Genomic DNA, 16,335 nt, shown 5'->3' with positions numbered 1-16,335 from the left:
TATGGCTGCTGAATGTTTTTTTTGGGATTTTTTTATAGAAGGGTGGCTGATGAATGTTAGTGTTTTGCAGGGAGGGGGGAGACGGGATGAACACGAACCTTGCAGGATACAATTGGTAGCTGCGTTAGTCCAGAATCTGGTGTCTCACAGCCCATCTCGTCAATCAAATTCTGAGCCGCTGTGGTGGAGGCGTGGGCCATCGGCCTGTTTATTAATATAAATACCTGATATATACCTGGGCCTATACCGTGTGCGTTGGCAATCTCGAGAGGAACAAAGGGGGAGGATATCGAGGGCACATGTGCTCGAGCACAGAACAACACTTTCATTTCGTGTCCAAAATCTTACTGAACTCACAGTTTGTTACCTATATTACTGGTTTGCATGCTTTAAGAAAGTGATTATAAAATGTTTGCATTCATATCTCTGGCCATTTGCGATGATTTTTTTGTTAATTGCCCATGCCTTATTTCAGAAAACCAAATCTGCACCATGCCCACCTGCAACTTCCGTAGGGTTGTTCGGTCACTTAGAGAACTTCTGGTGGCCATAAGAAATCTTAGTTGCTCACTGCAATAATATGAATGTATGCAGTTTCCCTCTTTGCGTGCGTGCTTCTATGTCTTTCCTGGTATGTTCTCAGTCTCTGGAATTGTCATATTAGGCATGTAGTTTATTTTAATTTATGTATCTTGATGCATCGGATGTAATACTTCCTCTGTTCCTAAATACAAGTCTTTCTAAAGATTTCAATATGGACTACATACGAATGTATATAGACATATTTTAGAGTGTAGATTCATTCATCTTGCTTGGTATGTAGTTCATATTGTGGAATCTCTAAGAAGGCTTATATTTAGGAACGGATGGAGTAGTAAACTACAAGGCCTAATTTTCTGAGTGAAAGAATAGATGCACACTTGCCCTTTTGTTGCTTTCGATAGGTTGCTACATGATACATTTGTTGTTTTACGCTAGCTTTAGATTTAGTTTATTTGAGATGTGTTTGAAATGTATATTTAGAATAAAGATAATACTGCATTTCTCTTGGGACCTTATTTTTGGCTCTATCCTTGCTTATAATCAAATGTGCGCCATGTCGGCACTTCATATTTCATGCGCATGAAAAATAAAAGCTTGGTACCAACATACAAATATGATTATTTTTTCAAACTCAGATTTCTTAGTGTGGTAACCATAGTATCAACTAAGAAAATGCTTCCTTAATTGGTTTATACATATTATACAAATATGGTTTTTTTCAAACTCAGATTCCTTAGCGTGGTAAACATATTATTTTTAATATAGCATGATTTAACACATGTTCTTTAAACTACCAATATTGATATGTCCTTGCAAAATGAAACTATTTTCATCGACAACATGGCTTTAACAGGTCTCTATGCCATTTGGCGCAACGGGTCAACTAGTTTATAGAGCAAAGAGGTGGTGCGGGAGGCCCCCCTGGTGGGTTGTGCTCCCTTGGGAGCCCCCCTTTGGTACTTCTTTGGCCCAACAAGTGTCTTCTGGTCCAAAAAATTCTCCAAAAGTTTCAATGTGTTTAGGCTCTGTTTGGTATTGATTTTCTGTGAAGTAAAAAACAAGCAAAAAACAGCAACTGACACTGGGCACTGTGTCAATAGGTTAGTTCGGAAAAATGATATAAAGTTGCTATAAAATGATTGTAAAACATCCAAGAATGATAATATAACAGCATGGAAAAATCAAAAATTATAGATAAGTTGGAGATGTATCAGTATCCCCAAGCTTAATTCCTAGTCGTCCTCGAGTAAGTAAATGATAAAAACAGAATTTTTGATGTGGAATGTTGCCTAACATGTTCATCACATATTCTTTTATTTGTAGCATGGACATTTGGACTTTTATATGATTCAAAGCAATAGTCTAGTTTTGAAATGAAGATTTCAATACTCAAGCATATCAACAAGCAACCATGTCTTTTAAAATATCAATAGTAAAGCAAGTTGTCCCTAGCCCATTATGCTCAATAATTGATCCATTCATGAAACACACTCGCATATTAACTACACCAAATGCTCAAGTACGATCATAGTGCCCAGTGGCGGAGCCATAAAAATCCAATGAGGAGGTTTGAGTGTTCATATTCCTTGTTAAGGAGGGTCAGTCCACTTGAATACACCATTTTAGCAGCAAATAATCTTCTATGAACATGAGTATTAAGCTTAACACAATGATGTTAGGGGGGAAGGGCCCTTGCTGGTCCCCCTGTCTCCGCCACTGGTAGTGCGCCTTATTTGGTGCTTTATAAGAGAAGATGGAGACTCAAATAAAAATTGCATAAAGTAAATAGAAAGGCCCTTCGTGGAGGTAAGTAGGAATTTGTAGAGGTGCCAGAGCTCAAAGCGAGAAAGATAGAGATAAAACATTTTGGGTGGCATGCTTTTCCTATCAACAAAAATGATCGAGTAGTTCCCAATACTTTCCATGCTAGATATATCATAGGTGGTTCCCAAATAGAAAATAAAGTTTATTCCTTTTTCCACCATACTTTCATTTTCCATGGCTAACCGTATCCACGGGTGCCTTCCATACCAACACTTCCCAAGGAATTTATTATTTGACAACATAAAGTAAATTCATTTTTTATTTCGGGACTAGGCATCCCTAATACCTTTGCCATACTCTCGTGCAATGACAAGTGAATAAACACTCATCTTGAGAATAACACATATAGCATAGAAATATATCAGCCACCCCCTACCATTTCATGAGCGGTACGAGCACACAAAATAGAAATTTATTTTGAAAATTAGAGATCGCACATACGAATTTGCTTAGAACGGCAAAAGAATACCGCATATAGGTAGGTATAGTAGACTCATATGGCAAAACTGGTTTAAAGGATTTTGGATGCACAAGTAGTGATCATACTTATTGCAAATGAAGGCTAACAAAATATTGAGAAGCATCCAACCAAGAAACTAAGCATAACTAACACCGAATAATGCACCACAAGTAGGATTTAATTTATTGCATAACTATTGACTTTCGTGCTTGCATAGGGAATCACAAACCTTAACACCAATATTCTTACTAAAGCATAATTATTCATCAACATGACTCACATATTATATCACCATATCGCAAAACTATTACAAGGAATCAAGTTTATTTTGTCCAATGATCTTCATGAAAGTTTTTATTATATCCCTCTTGAATATCTATTACTTTGGGATTAGTTTCATATGTTGATTTTGATAGCTCAAACAAATCTAAGTGAAGAACATGAGCATAAAAATTTTCTTCTCTCAAAATAATTTAAGTGAAGAAAGAGAGAATTTCTTAAAATAATTACTAACTCTCAAATAAATCTAAGTGAAGCATGAGAGCATTTCTTCAAAATTACTAAAGCACACTGTGCTCAAAAAGATATAAGTGCAGCACTAGAGCAATTCCATAGCTCATAAAGACTTAAGTGAAGCATAGAGAGCAATTCTAATAAGTCATAGCATAATTTTGGCTCTATCAAATAGGTGTGTCTAGCAAGGATTCATGACAGAAAATAAAAATTCAAACAAGAAAAGACTCATATCATACAAGACGCTCCAAGCAAAACTCATGATATGTGACAAATAAAAATATAGCTCCAAGTAAAATAGCGATGGTCGTTAGAACAAAGAGGGGATGCCACTCGGGCATCCCCAAGCTTAATTGCTTGCTTCTCTTTAGATAATAGCTTGGGATTCCATGGGCATCCCCAAGCTTAGGCTCTTCTTACTCCTTATTCCTTCATCCATTGTAATATCACCCAAAACTTGAAAACTTCAATCACACAAAACTCAACAAAACCTTTGTGAGATCCGTTAGTATAAGAAAGCAAATCACCACTATAAGTAATGTTGTAAACCCATTCATATTTTATTTTTTTTTCATTATATCTAATGTATTCCAACTTTGCTATGGCTCAAAACCCTCAAAATAGATCAATCAAAATAAGCACACAACGCAAAGAAGACAGAATCTGTCAAAAACAGAACAGTTTGAGGCAATCTGAATATTTCGAATACTTCTGTAACTCCACAAATTATGAAAAATTAGGACAACGTGGGAAATTTGTATATTAATCTTCTGAAAAAATAATCAGTATTTTATCGTGCTTCTGTTAAAAACAAAAATTATTTTCGTGAGCGCAAAAGTTTCTCTTTTTCAGCAAGATCGAATCAACTATCACCCAACATGATCCCAAAGGCTTTGCTTGGCACAAACACTAATTAAAACACAAAAAACACAATCATAACAGTAGCATAATTGTGCAAACACTCAACAACATAAATAAAAATACAAAAATAAATTTTATTCATTGGGTTGCCTCCCAATAAGCGCTATCGTTTTACGCCCCTAGCTAGGCATAGTGCAAGGATCTAAATATTGTCATCTTTATTTCTAGATCCATAAGATGCCCTCATGATTGATTCATATGTGGCCTAACTCTTGTTCTAGGGAAGTGTTCCATACCCTTCCTTAGTGGAAATTCAAATTTAATATTGCCTTCTTTCATATCAATCATGGCACCAATAGTACGTAAAAACAATCTACCAAGAATAATTGGACAAGACGGATTGCAATCAATATCAAGAACAATAAAACCTATGGGCACATAATTCCTATTTGCAAGAATAAGAACATCATTAGTTCTTCCCATAGGCTTTTTAATAGTAGAATCCTCCAAGTGCAAATTTAAAGAACATTCTTCAATATCGGTAAGACCAAGCACATCACATAAAGATTTCGGAATTGTAGAAACACTGGCACCCAAGTCACATAAAGCAAAACACTCATAATTTTTAATATTGACTTTGATGGTAGGTTCCCATTCGTCATGCAATTTTCTAGGAATTGAAATCTCTAATTCCAACTTTTCTTCCAAAGCTTTCATCATAGCATCAACAATATGTTTAGTAAAAGCTTTATTTTGTTCATAAGCATGGGGTGAATTTATCATGGATTGCAACAAAGAAATAAAATCAATCAAAGAACAATTATCATAATTGAAATCTTTGTAATCCAAAAGAGTGGGCACATCACTAGTTAAAGTTTTGACCTCTTCAAACCCACTTTTATCAATTTTCTCAACAAGATTTTCACCCTCCGAATTATCCGGATGCCTTCTAACTAGAGTTGACTCTTCTTCAGTCCCTTTTTCATCAATCTTAATTTTAATAAACAAAGAAATAAATAGAAGAAACACCAATAATTTTAAGTTCTCCATCATTTTTATGAAAGCAATCACTAGAAAGCATTTTTTTCTAAAAAAATCTTTTAGCTCTAAGCATAGCGGTTCTTTTCTTACTTTCATCCATAGAAACATATAAAGCTTTAATTGATTCTTCTACCTTAGGCACAAAAATTCCATCTTGAGATTCTCTACATCATGAGAAATTCTATCAATGCTTCTAGACATATCATCAATCTTACTCAACTTTTCTTCCATCGAAGTATTAAAATTCTTTTGAGCATTGATAAATTCTTTAATATTATTCTCAAGATCAGAGGTGTTCCTATTATTATTATAAGAAGGATTACCATAGGAATTACCATAATTATTAGAGGAACTTCCCAAAAAAGGTCTAGGATTAAAATTACATGTATAAGCATTGTTATTTAAATTATTTCGTGAGACAAAATTCACATCTACGGCGTCACTATTTTTCTCAATCAAAGGAGACAAAGCCACATCATTAAGATCAATAGGAGCATTTTTGTTAGCAACCAACTTCATAAGAGCATCAACTTTTTCACTCAAAGAATTTATTTCTTCTACCGAATTAACCTTTTTACTAGTAGGAGCTCTTTCGATATGCCATTGTGAATAATTTGCCATAGTATTATCAAGCAATTTAGTAGCTTCACCCAAAGTAATTTCCATAAAAGTACCACCACGGTGGAATCTAAAAGATTTCTAGAAACAAAATTCAATCCCGCATAAAAAATTTGTATGATCATCCAAAGATTTAAACCATGAGTAGGACAATTTCTTAGCATCAATTTCATTCTTTCCCAAGATTGCGCAACATGTTCATGCTCAAGTTGCTTCGAATTCATCATTTGCGTCATAAGGGAAATAATTTTTGTGGGACTAATAAAAGCATCCTTGGACTTATCGCAAGAATCGATACTATTACGAGGCAAAGAAGAAAACCAATTTTTTGCTCGATCTCGCAAAGAAAATGGAAATAATTTCAACTTCACAATATCATTGTATACATCTTTTTTCTTTTGCATATCACATAATTCCATGAATGTGTTAAGATGGGATGCGGCATCCTCATTACGAGTACCAGAAAATTGATCTTTCATAACAAGATTCAACAAAGCAGCATTAATATCTCAAGACTCCGCACTAGTGGCGGGTGGAACAATCAGAGTGCTAATAAAATCATTATTGTTGGTGTTGGAGAAATCACACAATTTGGTGTTCTCTTGAGTCATTGTGATTATGCAACAAGATTGCACTCAAAAACAGATCTGACGAGAAAAACGATGAACGGAAAAGAGGACGAATAAAATTGCAATTTTTTGTGAAGTGGGGGAGATAAAAACGAGAGGCAAATGGCAAATAATGTAAATTGCAAGGAGATAAGATTTGTGATTAGGAACCTGGTAGATGTTGATGATGAATCCCCGGCAACGGCGCCAGAAATTCGCATGTTGACGGGAGACTATCTTGACTTGATCCTCCCAGTCAACGGCGCCAGAAATTCCTTTTGATGCGGCTTGAACTACGCTAGTATTTCCCCAAAGAGGAAGGGATGATGCAGCACAACTATGGTAGGTATTTCCCTCAGTAATGAGACCAAGGTTATCGGACCTATAGGAGAACCACGCAACACCATGTAAATAGCTCCTGCACAAAAAGAACAAATACTTGCAACCCGACATAAGAGAGGGGTTGTCAATCCCTCACGGGTAAAAAGATAGGTAAAATTGTAGTAGATTGGATAAATAGATCTCGTGGGAACACAAGATAGAATAGATAATAATAAATTGCAGCAAGGTATTTTTGTATTTTTATATTAATAGATCTTAAAATAAAAGCAAATAAAAATAGATCACGAAGGCAAATATAATAAAGAAGAGACCCAGGGGCCGTAGATTTCACTTGTGGCTTCTCTCGAGAAAAATAGCATATGGTGGGTAAACAAATTACTATTGGGCAATTGATAGGACTTCAAATAATCATCACGATATCCAAGCAATGATCATTATATAGGCATCACGTCCAAGATTAGTAGACCGACTCCTGCCTGCATCTACTACTATTACTCCACACATCGACCGCAATCCAACATGCATCTAGTGTATTAAGTTCATGGAGAAATGGAGTAATGCAATAAGAACGATGACATGATGTAGACAAGATCTATTTATGTAGAAATAGACCCCATCTTGTTATCCTTAATAGCAACGATGCATATGTGTCAATTCCTCTTCTGTCACTGGGATCAGGCACCGTAAGATCAAACCCATCACAAAGCACCTCTTCCCATGGCAAGAAAAATCGATCTAGTTAGCCTAACTAAACCAAAGATTCAAAGAAGTATGAGGCTATAAGTAATCATGCATATAAGAGATCAAAGAAACTCAAATAACTTTCATGGATAAAAACATAGATCTGATCATAAACTCAAAGTTCATCGGATCCCAACAAACACACCGCAAAAAGAGTTACATCAAATAGATCTCCAAGAGACCATTGTATTGAGAATAGAGAGAGAGAGAGAGAGAGAGAGAGAGAGAGAGAGAGAGAGAGAGGAAGCCATCTAGCTACTAACTACGGACCCGTAGATCTATAATGAACTACTCATGCATCATCGGAGAGGCACCAATGAGGATCATGAACCCATCTGTGATGGTGTCTAGATTGGATCTATGGTTTCTGGAACTTGCGCTGGCTGGAATTGGTTTTCATCGACTCCCCTAGGGTTAATGAAATTTGGGGTATTTATAGAGCAAAGAGGCGGCGTGGGAGGCCACCGACATGGGCAGGACCAACCTGGGTGCGCCTGGGCCCCCAGGTGTGCCCTGGTAGGTTGTGCTCCCCTCGGAGCCCCCCTCTGGTACTTCTTTGGCCCAATAGGTTTCTTCTGGTCCAAAACAACATCCAAAAAAATTTGTTGCGTTTGGACTCCGTTTGGTATTGATTTTCTACGAAGTAAAAAACAAGCAAAAAAACAGCAACTGGCACTAGGCACTATGTCAATAGGTTAGTCCCAAAAAATGATATAAAGTTGCTATAAAATGATTGTAAAACATCCAAGAATGATAATATAACAGCATGGAACAATCAAAAATTATAAATGGAGAACTCTATATTTGGATGTAGTGAAATCATGTAATACTTACCATGTGTACCTACCTATATTCGCCCTTCACAACAAAATAACAATGTGTGGTCTGTTGGTTTCCTTGAAGAATTTTTTTGTGAGGATAGAACATGATTACGTAACATGCATGACATGGTTGTTTCCTGTGAAGAACCGATTGTGAGATAACATGAGTATAACCATGCATGGCACTTCTATATTTTCGAACCGAGTATACATTTCCCTATATTTTCCTCTCAGTTCCAATAGGGACAGATTAATGTTGTTTCTTGCATTATCCTACTCATACTCTGAACAATGGTGATCTTACATTAACAATGCTTGTCCTTTTTGATATGATGCAGTGTCCCTATAGTTACTACCCTTTGTAATGACACCACCTTTGCCAAAAACGGGGAAGCACAACTTGCTCCTCGCTCGATCAGATGACGACAAAAGACTGATGATCATTCGCACAAAAGTTATATTGCAAAAACCCCACTGTGTACAAGCACCATGAAATACGTGAGTATCCGGACAGTGGTTCTTACGTCTATGAGCAGGATACCAACTTGTTGGGGCCTTCGGGATTTTTGAGTTGGAGGCGGGTAAACAGCCTTGGTTCACACTCTCTATTTCTCGGACTCAATTATCCGATTAACCAGGAGATTGCCGTTGGCAAGGACCTTGATGGCAGAGAGGCTCTATTTGCTAGGGAAAACTGTGTCTACACGGCGAGCCCTAGGACTTCGGGAGCAGGCTCCCCTGATTGTCAACGATATAGCCTGCAGCCAAAAGAAGGTGAGAATGACAAAGGCATCTGGATTAACTTTGATCCTTGGATGTCTCAAGTCTAACAGGCAGTGATGTGGTCCAAGCCTTCAGGTTGATAGGTAATTGGGCTGTTGCGTCGAAAGGGTGGAGTACTGGTGTGTCTGAATCACTGGTGGCTGAAGCGGGGCTGCAAATTATGATGGTGTTGGATCATCCCTCTTCAAATGACTTGTTGTCCTTGTTGCTAGTTCTAGATGGGTAGTTCTCTCTTTTGTTATGCATATTGATTCCTTGTCATTTGGTCATCCTCGTCTATGTCACTCTTACTATGTAATGGTTGCCTCTATTTAGAATGTCATTCTCGTATGGATCACGAGAGTCTGAGTGCTCCAGATGGGAGCGTTTTGGTGGTGTAGCAATACTTCTTATGAACTATCATGTCTTGTTGTTTATGTCAGTAGTAGTCACTAGTTAGTGTTTGAATGTTGTATATATCGTTGTTTCGAACTATTTATTGTCTCGAACTGCTGGTGGGCTAAATGAGGGCATCACCATTCTCCAGTGTTTAGATTATATCTCCCTTTCTCAAGTTATAATTTGAGCTCGGTGTCTTTTCGATGATGTACACTTGTTTGGGACAGTGAGGTGTCATTGAATATGGGCCGAGTAGTAAAGCAATGCCAAACATGTCAATTAAGACTCTCAGGCCGAGCTCTCAAAAAAAGAAAGAAAAAGGACTCTTAGGCCGACATGTGGGTGCTGATAACCCACAAGTATAGGGGATCATTTGTAGCATTTTTCAATAAATAAGAGTGTCGAACCCAACGAGGAGCTAAAGGCAGAACAAATATTCCCTCAAGTTCTATCGACCACCGATACAACTCTATGCACACTTGACGTTTGCTTTATCGGAAACAAGTATGAAACTATTTTGTAGGTGTGATGCTAGAACTACTTTGCAAGAATAAAACAAGAAGTGCTTTGCAAGATAATAAAAGTTAGGTGTTTAGTAAAAGGGTTTGTGTCAACAAGAAAGTTATTTGTCCCTAGGCAATCGATAACAAGTACCGGTAATCATCCTTCCAATTCTATATGAGGGAGAGGCATGAGCTAACATACTTTCTCAACTTGGATCATATGCACTTATGGTTGGAACTCTAGCAAGCATCTGCAACTACTAAAGATCATTAAGGTCGTGAAACCCAACCATAGAATTAAGTATCAAGTCATCTTTATCCCATACACCATAGCCCACCTACTCGGGTTTAAGCTATGTCACTCTCGCAACCCACCATAAGCGAACCATGATCATATTGCAACACCCTACAGTGGGGACCCCTCACATTTGCGTGAGACAGAGGGCATCGTAGGACATCACCATAAATAAAATATACAATCATACCAACCAAGATCGCGGTTAACCCACAAGACAAAACAGATCTGCTCAAACATCATAGGGTAACCATAGATCATTGGGAAAAATATATGGAGTTGAGCACCATGTTTAAGTAGAGATTACAGCGGGGAGAAGAGGTGTTACGCTGCTGCATAGAGGGGAAGAGATTTGGTGTTGACGGTAGCAAGATTGTTGATGTAGATCATCGTCTTGATCGTTGCCCCGGCGGCACTCCGACGCCACCGGGAGAGAGGGGAGAGAGCCCCCCTCCTTCTTCTTCTTCCTTGGCCTCCCCCCTAGATGGGAGGAGAGTTCCCCCTCTGGTCCATGGTCTCCATGGCGACGGAGGGGCAGGAGCCCCTCCGAGATTGGATCTCCCTCTCTGTTCTCTTCTATTTCGCGTTCCCCAGATCTGGCCAAAAACCGTTTCTTATATTCTGGGGGATCCGTAACTCTGATTGCGTTGAGATTTTAACACGATTGTTTCTAGATATAAGATTCCTTGCACCTGAAGTAGAGATCCAACTGATGTTCGAGGAGGGCACAACCCACCACCACACGCCAGGGGCCTCTGGCGCACCCTTGTGTCTTGTTTGCTATGTGGGCCTCCGTTTGTGGTGATTCCAACTCCCAAAAATCACATATATTCCAAAATAATTCTCCGTGAAATTTTATTGCATTTGACTTTGTTTGATATGGATATTCTGCACTACAAAAAACATGCAAAAAACAGGAACTGGCACTGGGCATTGGATCAATAGGTTAGTCCAATAAATCAAATAAAAAGTTGCCAAAAGTGTATAGAAGTTGAATAATATTGGCATGAAACAATCAAAAATTATAGATACGACAGAGACGTATCAGCATCCCCAAGCTTAATTCCTGCTCGTCCTGGAGTAGGTAAATGATAAAAATATAATTTTTGATGTGGAATGCTACCTAGCATAAACTTGATCATATATCTAATCATGGCATGAATATTAAGACATAAGTGATTCAAAGCAATAGTCTATGATTTGATATAAAGACATCAATACCCAGGCATCCCAACAAACAATCATGTCTTTCAAAATATCAACGCTAAAGAAAGCTATCCCTACAAAATCATATAGTCTTGTCATGCTCTATCTTCTTAACACAAAGTATTTATCATGCACAACCCCGATGACAAGCTGAGCAATTGGTGCATACTTTTTAACGCGCTTCAGCTTTTTCAACCCTCACGCAATACATGAGAGCGAGCCATGGATATAGCACTACGGGGTATGATGATAGGGGTGAATATAAAGAAGACAAGAAGTAAGAAAGTCTCACATCGACGCGGCTAACCAACGGGCTATGGAGATGCCCATCAATTGATATCAATGCGAGGAGTAGGGATTGCCATGCAACAAATGCACTAAGAGGTATAAGTGTATGAAAGCTCAATATGAAAACTAAGTGGGTGTGCATCTAATCCTATAATGAAAATTTCCCACTAGTATATGAAAGTTACAACATAGGAGACTCTCCATATGAAAAACATGGTGCTACTTTGAAGCACAAGTGTGGCAAATGATACTAACAATGCCCCTTCTCTCTTTGTTTATTCTTTTCCTTTTTCTTTTTTTTCTTTCTTTCTTTTTTTCTTTTCTTTTTTTCTTCTCTTTTTTTCTTTTCCATTGTCCTTTTCTCACTGGGGCACTACCCTAAAAATGAATAATGATGATCATTACACTTCTATTTACTTATATCTCAAAAGAAATAAAAATTAAAACTCGATACCTGATAGACCCCAAGTGCAGGGAATCATCGTAGCAATTCCCAAAGGTGGAAGTGATAAGTATGGAGTGTCGAACTCACAAGGAGCTAAAGTTAAGATCAATATTCTCTCAAGTCCTATCTGCCACTGATACGACTCTACGTACACCGAACGTTTGCTTCCAACTAGAAATGAGAAATAAAATTACGTTGTGGGTATGAAGAGGATAGCTTTGCATGGTATCGAAGAGATAAAATATAAAAGTAGGGGCTGTTATCATAAATTTAGAATATATTAATAAATATTATAAATAGCGAGTGTGGAATAATGATGGGTCAGTGTGCAGAATTGTCTTATGCAATTGTTAACAAGACCGGTAGTCATCATTGCAATTTCATATGAGGGAGAGGCATAAGCTAACATACTTTCTCTTCTTGGATCATATGCACTTATAATTGGAACTCTAGCAAGCATCCGCAACTACTAAAGATCATTAAGGTAAAACCCAACCATAACATTAAAGCATCAAGTCCCCTTTATCCCATACGCAACAACCCCCTTACTCAGGTTTATGCTTCTATCACACAAGCAACCCACTATAAGAGAATCATGAACGTATTGCAACACCCTACAGCGGGAATCCCTCATGCTTGCGCGACATGGAGGGCACAATAGGACAGCACCAAAATAAAACATACAACTCGTACCAATCTAGATCATCGATCAACCCTAAGACAAAGGATATCTACTCAAAACATTATAGGATGGCAACACATCATTGTATCATAATATGTGGCATAAAGCACCATGTTCAAGTAGGGATTACAGCGGGGTGTGGGTAGACCGAGATGAGGATGGTGATGTTGATGAAGATGATCACCGCGGCGATGATTCCCCTCCCGATGGCACTCCGGTGCCACCAAGAGAGAGGAGGAGAGGTCCCCCCCCCCTATGCTTCCTCCTCCATGGCCTCCTGATATGTCTCCAACGTATCTATAATTTTTGATTGCTCCATGCTATATTATCTACTGTTTTGGACATTATTGGGCTTTACTATCCACTTTTATATTATTTTTGGGACTAACCTATTAACCGGAGGCCCAGCCCAGAATTGTTGTTTTTGCCTGTTTTAGGGTTTCGAAGAAAAGGAATATCAAACAGAGTCCAAACGGAATGAAACCTTCGGGAACGTGTTTTTTAGGAAGATTATGATCCGGGAGACTTGGACCCTACGTCAAGAAAGAAAACAGGAGGGCACGAGGTAGGGGGCGCGCCCACCCCCACCAGGCATGCCCTCCACCCTCGTGGGCCCCCTATTGCTCCACCGACATACTCCTTCCTCCTATATATACCTACGTACCCCCAAACGATCAGATACGAAGCCAAAACCCTAATTCCACCGCCGTAACTTTCTATATCCACGAGATCCCATCTTGGGGCCTGTTCCGGAGCTCCGCCGGAGGGGGCATCGATCACGGAGGGCTTCTACATCAACACCATAGCCTCTCCGTTGAAGTGTGAGTAGTTTACCCCAGACCTACGGGTCCATAGTTAGTGGCTAGATGGCTTCTTCTCTCTTTTTGGATCTCAATACAATGTTCTCCCCCTCTCTTGTGGAGATCTATTCGATGTAATCTTCTTTTTGCGGTGTGTTTGTTGAGACCGATGAATTGTGGGTTTATGATCAAGTCTATCTATGAATAATATTTGAATCTTCTCTGAATTCTTTTATGTATGATTGGTTATCTTTGCAAGTCTCTTCAAATTATCAGTTTGGTTTGGCCTACTAGATTGATCTTTCTTGCAATGGGAGAAGTGCTTAGCTTTGGGTTCAATCTTGCGGTGTCCTTTCCCGGTGACAGTAAGGGCAGCAAGGCACGTATTGTATTGTTGCCATCGAGGATAACAAGATGGGGTTTTCTTCATATTGCATGAGTCTATCCCTCTACATCATGTCATCTTTCTTAAGGCGTTACTCTGTTTTTAACTTAATACTCTAGATGCATGCTGGATAGCGGTCGATGAGTGGAGTAATAGTAGTAGATGCAGGCAGGAGTCGGTCTACTTGTCTCGGACGTGATGCCTATATACATGATCATACCTAGATATTCTCATAACTATGCTCAATTCTGTCAATTGCTCAACAGTAATTTGTTCACCCACCGTAGAATACTTATGCTCTTGAGAGAAGCCACTAGTGAAACCTATGGCCCCTGGGTCTACCTTCATCATATTAATCTCCTACTACTTAGTTATTTCCTTTGATATTTACTTTGCCTTTATTTTACTTTGCATCTTTATCATAAAAATACCAAAAATATTATCTTATCATATCTATCAGATCTCACTCTCATAAGTGGCCCTATAGGGATTGACAACCCCTATTTGTGTTGGTTGCGAGGATTTATTTGTTTTGTGCAGGTGCGAGGGACTCGCGTGTAGCCTCCTACTGGATTGATACCTTGGTTCTCAAAAACTGAGGGAAATACTTATGCTACTTTGCTGCATCATCGCTTCCTCTTCGGGGAAAACCAACACAGTGCTCAAGAGGTAGCACCTCCCCCCTGGATGGGGAGAGGTTCTCCCTCTGGTCCTTGGCCTTCATGGTGATGATGGCCCCTCCGGGATCCTCCTCCATAGCCTCCGGTGATGATGGCCCCCTTCGACAGGGTGCCAGAGAGGGCGTAGATTGATTTCTCATGGCTATAGAGGCTTGCGGCAGCGGAACTTCTGATCTAGGTTATTTTCTGGGGGGTTCTGTATCTATATGAATTTTTGGCGTCGGTTTCACGTCAGGGGGTCTCCGAATCGTCCACGAGATAGGGGCCCACGCCCAGGGGGTAGGGCGCGCCCCCCACCCTCGTGGACAGCCCGGGACTCTTCTGGCCCAACTCTTTTACTCCCGGGGCTTCTTTTGGTCCATAAAAAATCATCAAAAATTGGCACGTCAATGGGACTCCGTTTGGTATTCCTTTTCTGCAATACTCAAAAACAAGGGAAAACAGAAACTGGCACTAGGCTCTAGGTTAATAGGTTAGTCCCAAAAATCATATAAAATAGCATATAAATGCATATAAAACATCTAAGATGGATAATATAATAGCATGAATACTTCATAAATTATAGATACGTTGGAGACGTATCAATACCTATGACAAAGTATGACTCTATATGAATTCCTTTGGCATGTACCAGGATGTGCAATGATCTAGCATAACATGTATGAAAAATGATGAACAGTGGCTGAGCCACAACTACTATGTCAACTATATGATCATGCAAAGAAATATGACAGTGAATGCTCAAGTCATCAAATGGAAGCGGTGGAAGTTGCATGGCAATATATCTCGGAATGGTCATGGAAAAGCCATAATAGGTAGGTATGGTGGCTGTTTTGAGGAAGATATAATAAGGCTTATGTGTGATAGAGCGTATCATATCACGGGGTTTGGATGCACCTGCGAAGTTTGCACCACGTCTCGATGTGAGAAAGGGCAATGCACGGTACCGTAGAGGCTAGAAAATTGCGGAAAGGTAAGAGTGTGTATAATCCATGGACTCACATTAGTCATAAAGAACTCATATACTTATTGCAAAATTTTATTAGCCCTTGAATAAAAGTACTACTACGCATGCCCCTAGGGGGATAGATTGGTAGGAAAAGACCATCGCTCGTCCCCGACTGCCACTCATAAGGAAGACAATCAATAATAAATCATGCTCCAACTTCATAGCATAACGAGAGACTATATGTGCATGCTTCAGGAATCACAAACCTTAAAACCAATATTCTTACTAACCACAACCATTTACTAGTACCTCCCACATATTCCATCTCTATATTGCAAAACTATTGCAAGGAATCAAACATATCATATTCCGTGATCCGTAAGTTCTATGTAAGATTTTAGGACTAACCATGCAATTGACCAATTCCTGTTGACTCTCTAAATAGAAATAAGTGAAGCATGAGAGTTTCATTATTTATAAAAATACCATGCTCTAATAAATATAAGTGAAGCAAAAGAGCATTCTTCAAACAACGGTTTTCTATGTGAAGAGAAACAGGCAATCCAAAC

Source organism: Triticum aestivum, chromosome 5A (genome assembly GCF_018294505.1).
Source record: "Triticum aestivum cultivar Chinese Spring chromosome 5A, IWGSC CS RefSeq v2.1, whole genome shotgun sequence".
NCBI lineage: Eukaryota > Viridiplantae > Streptophyta > Magnoliopsida > Poales > Poaceae > Triticum > Triticum aestivum.
The sequence above is the reverse complement of the archived record's forward strand: the minus strand, read 5'-3'. Positions refer to the sequence as shown.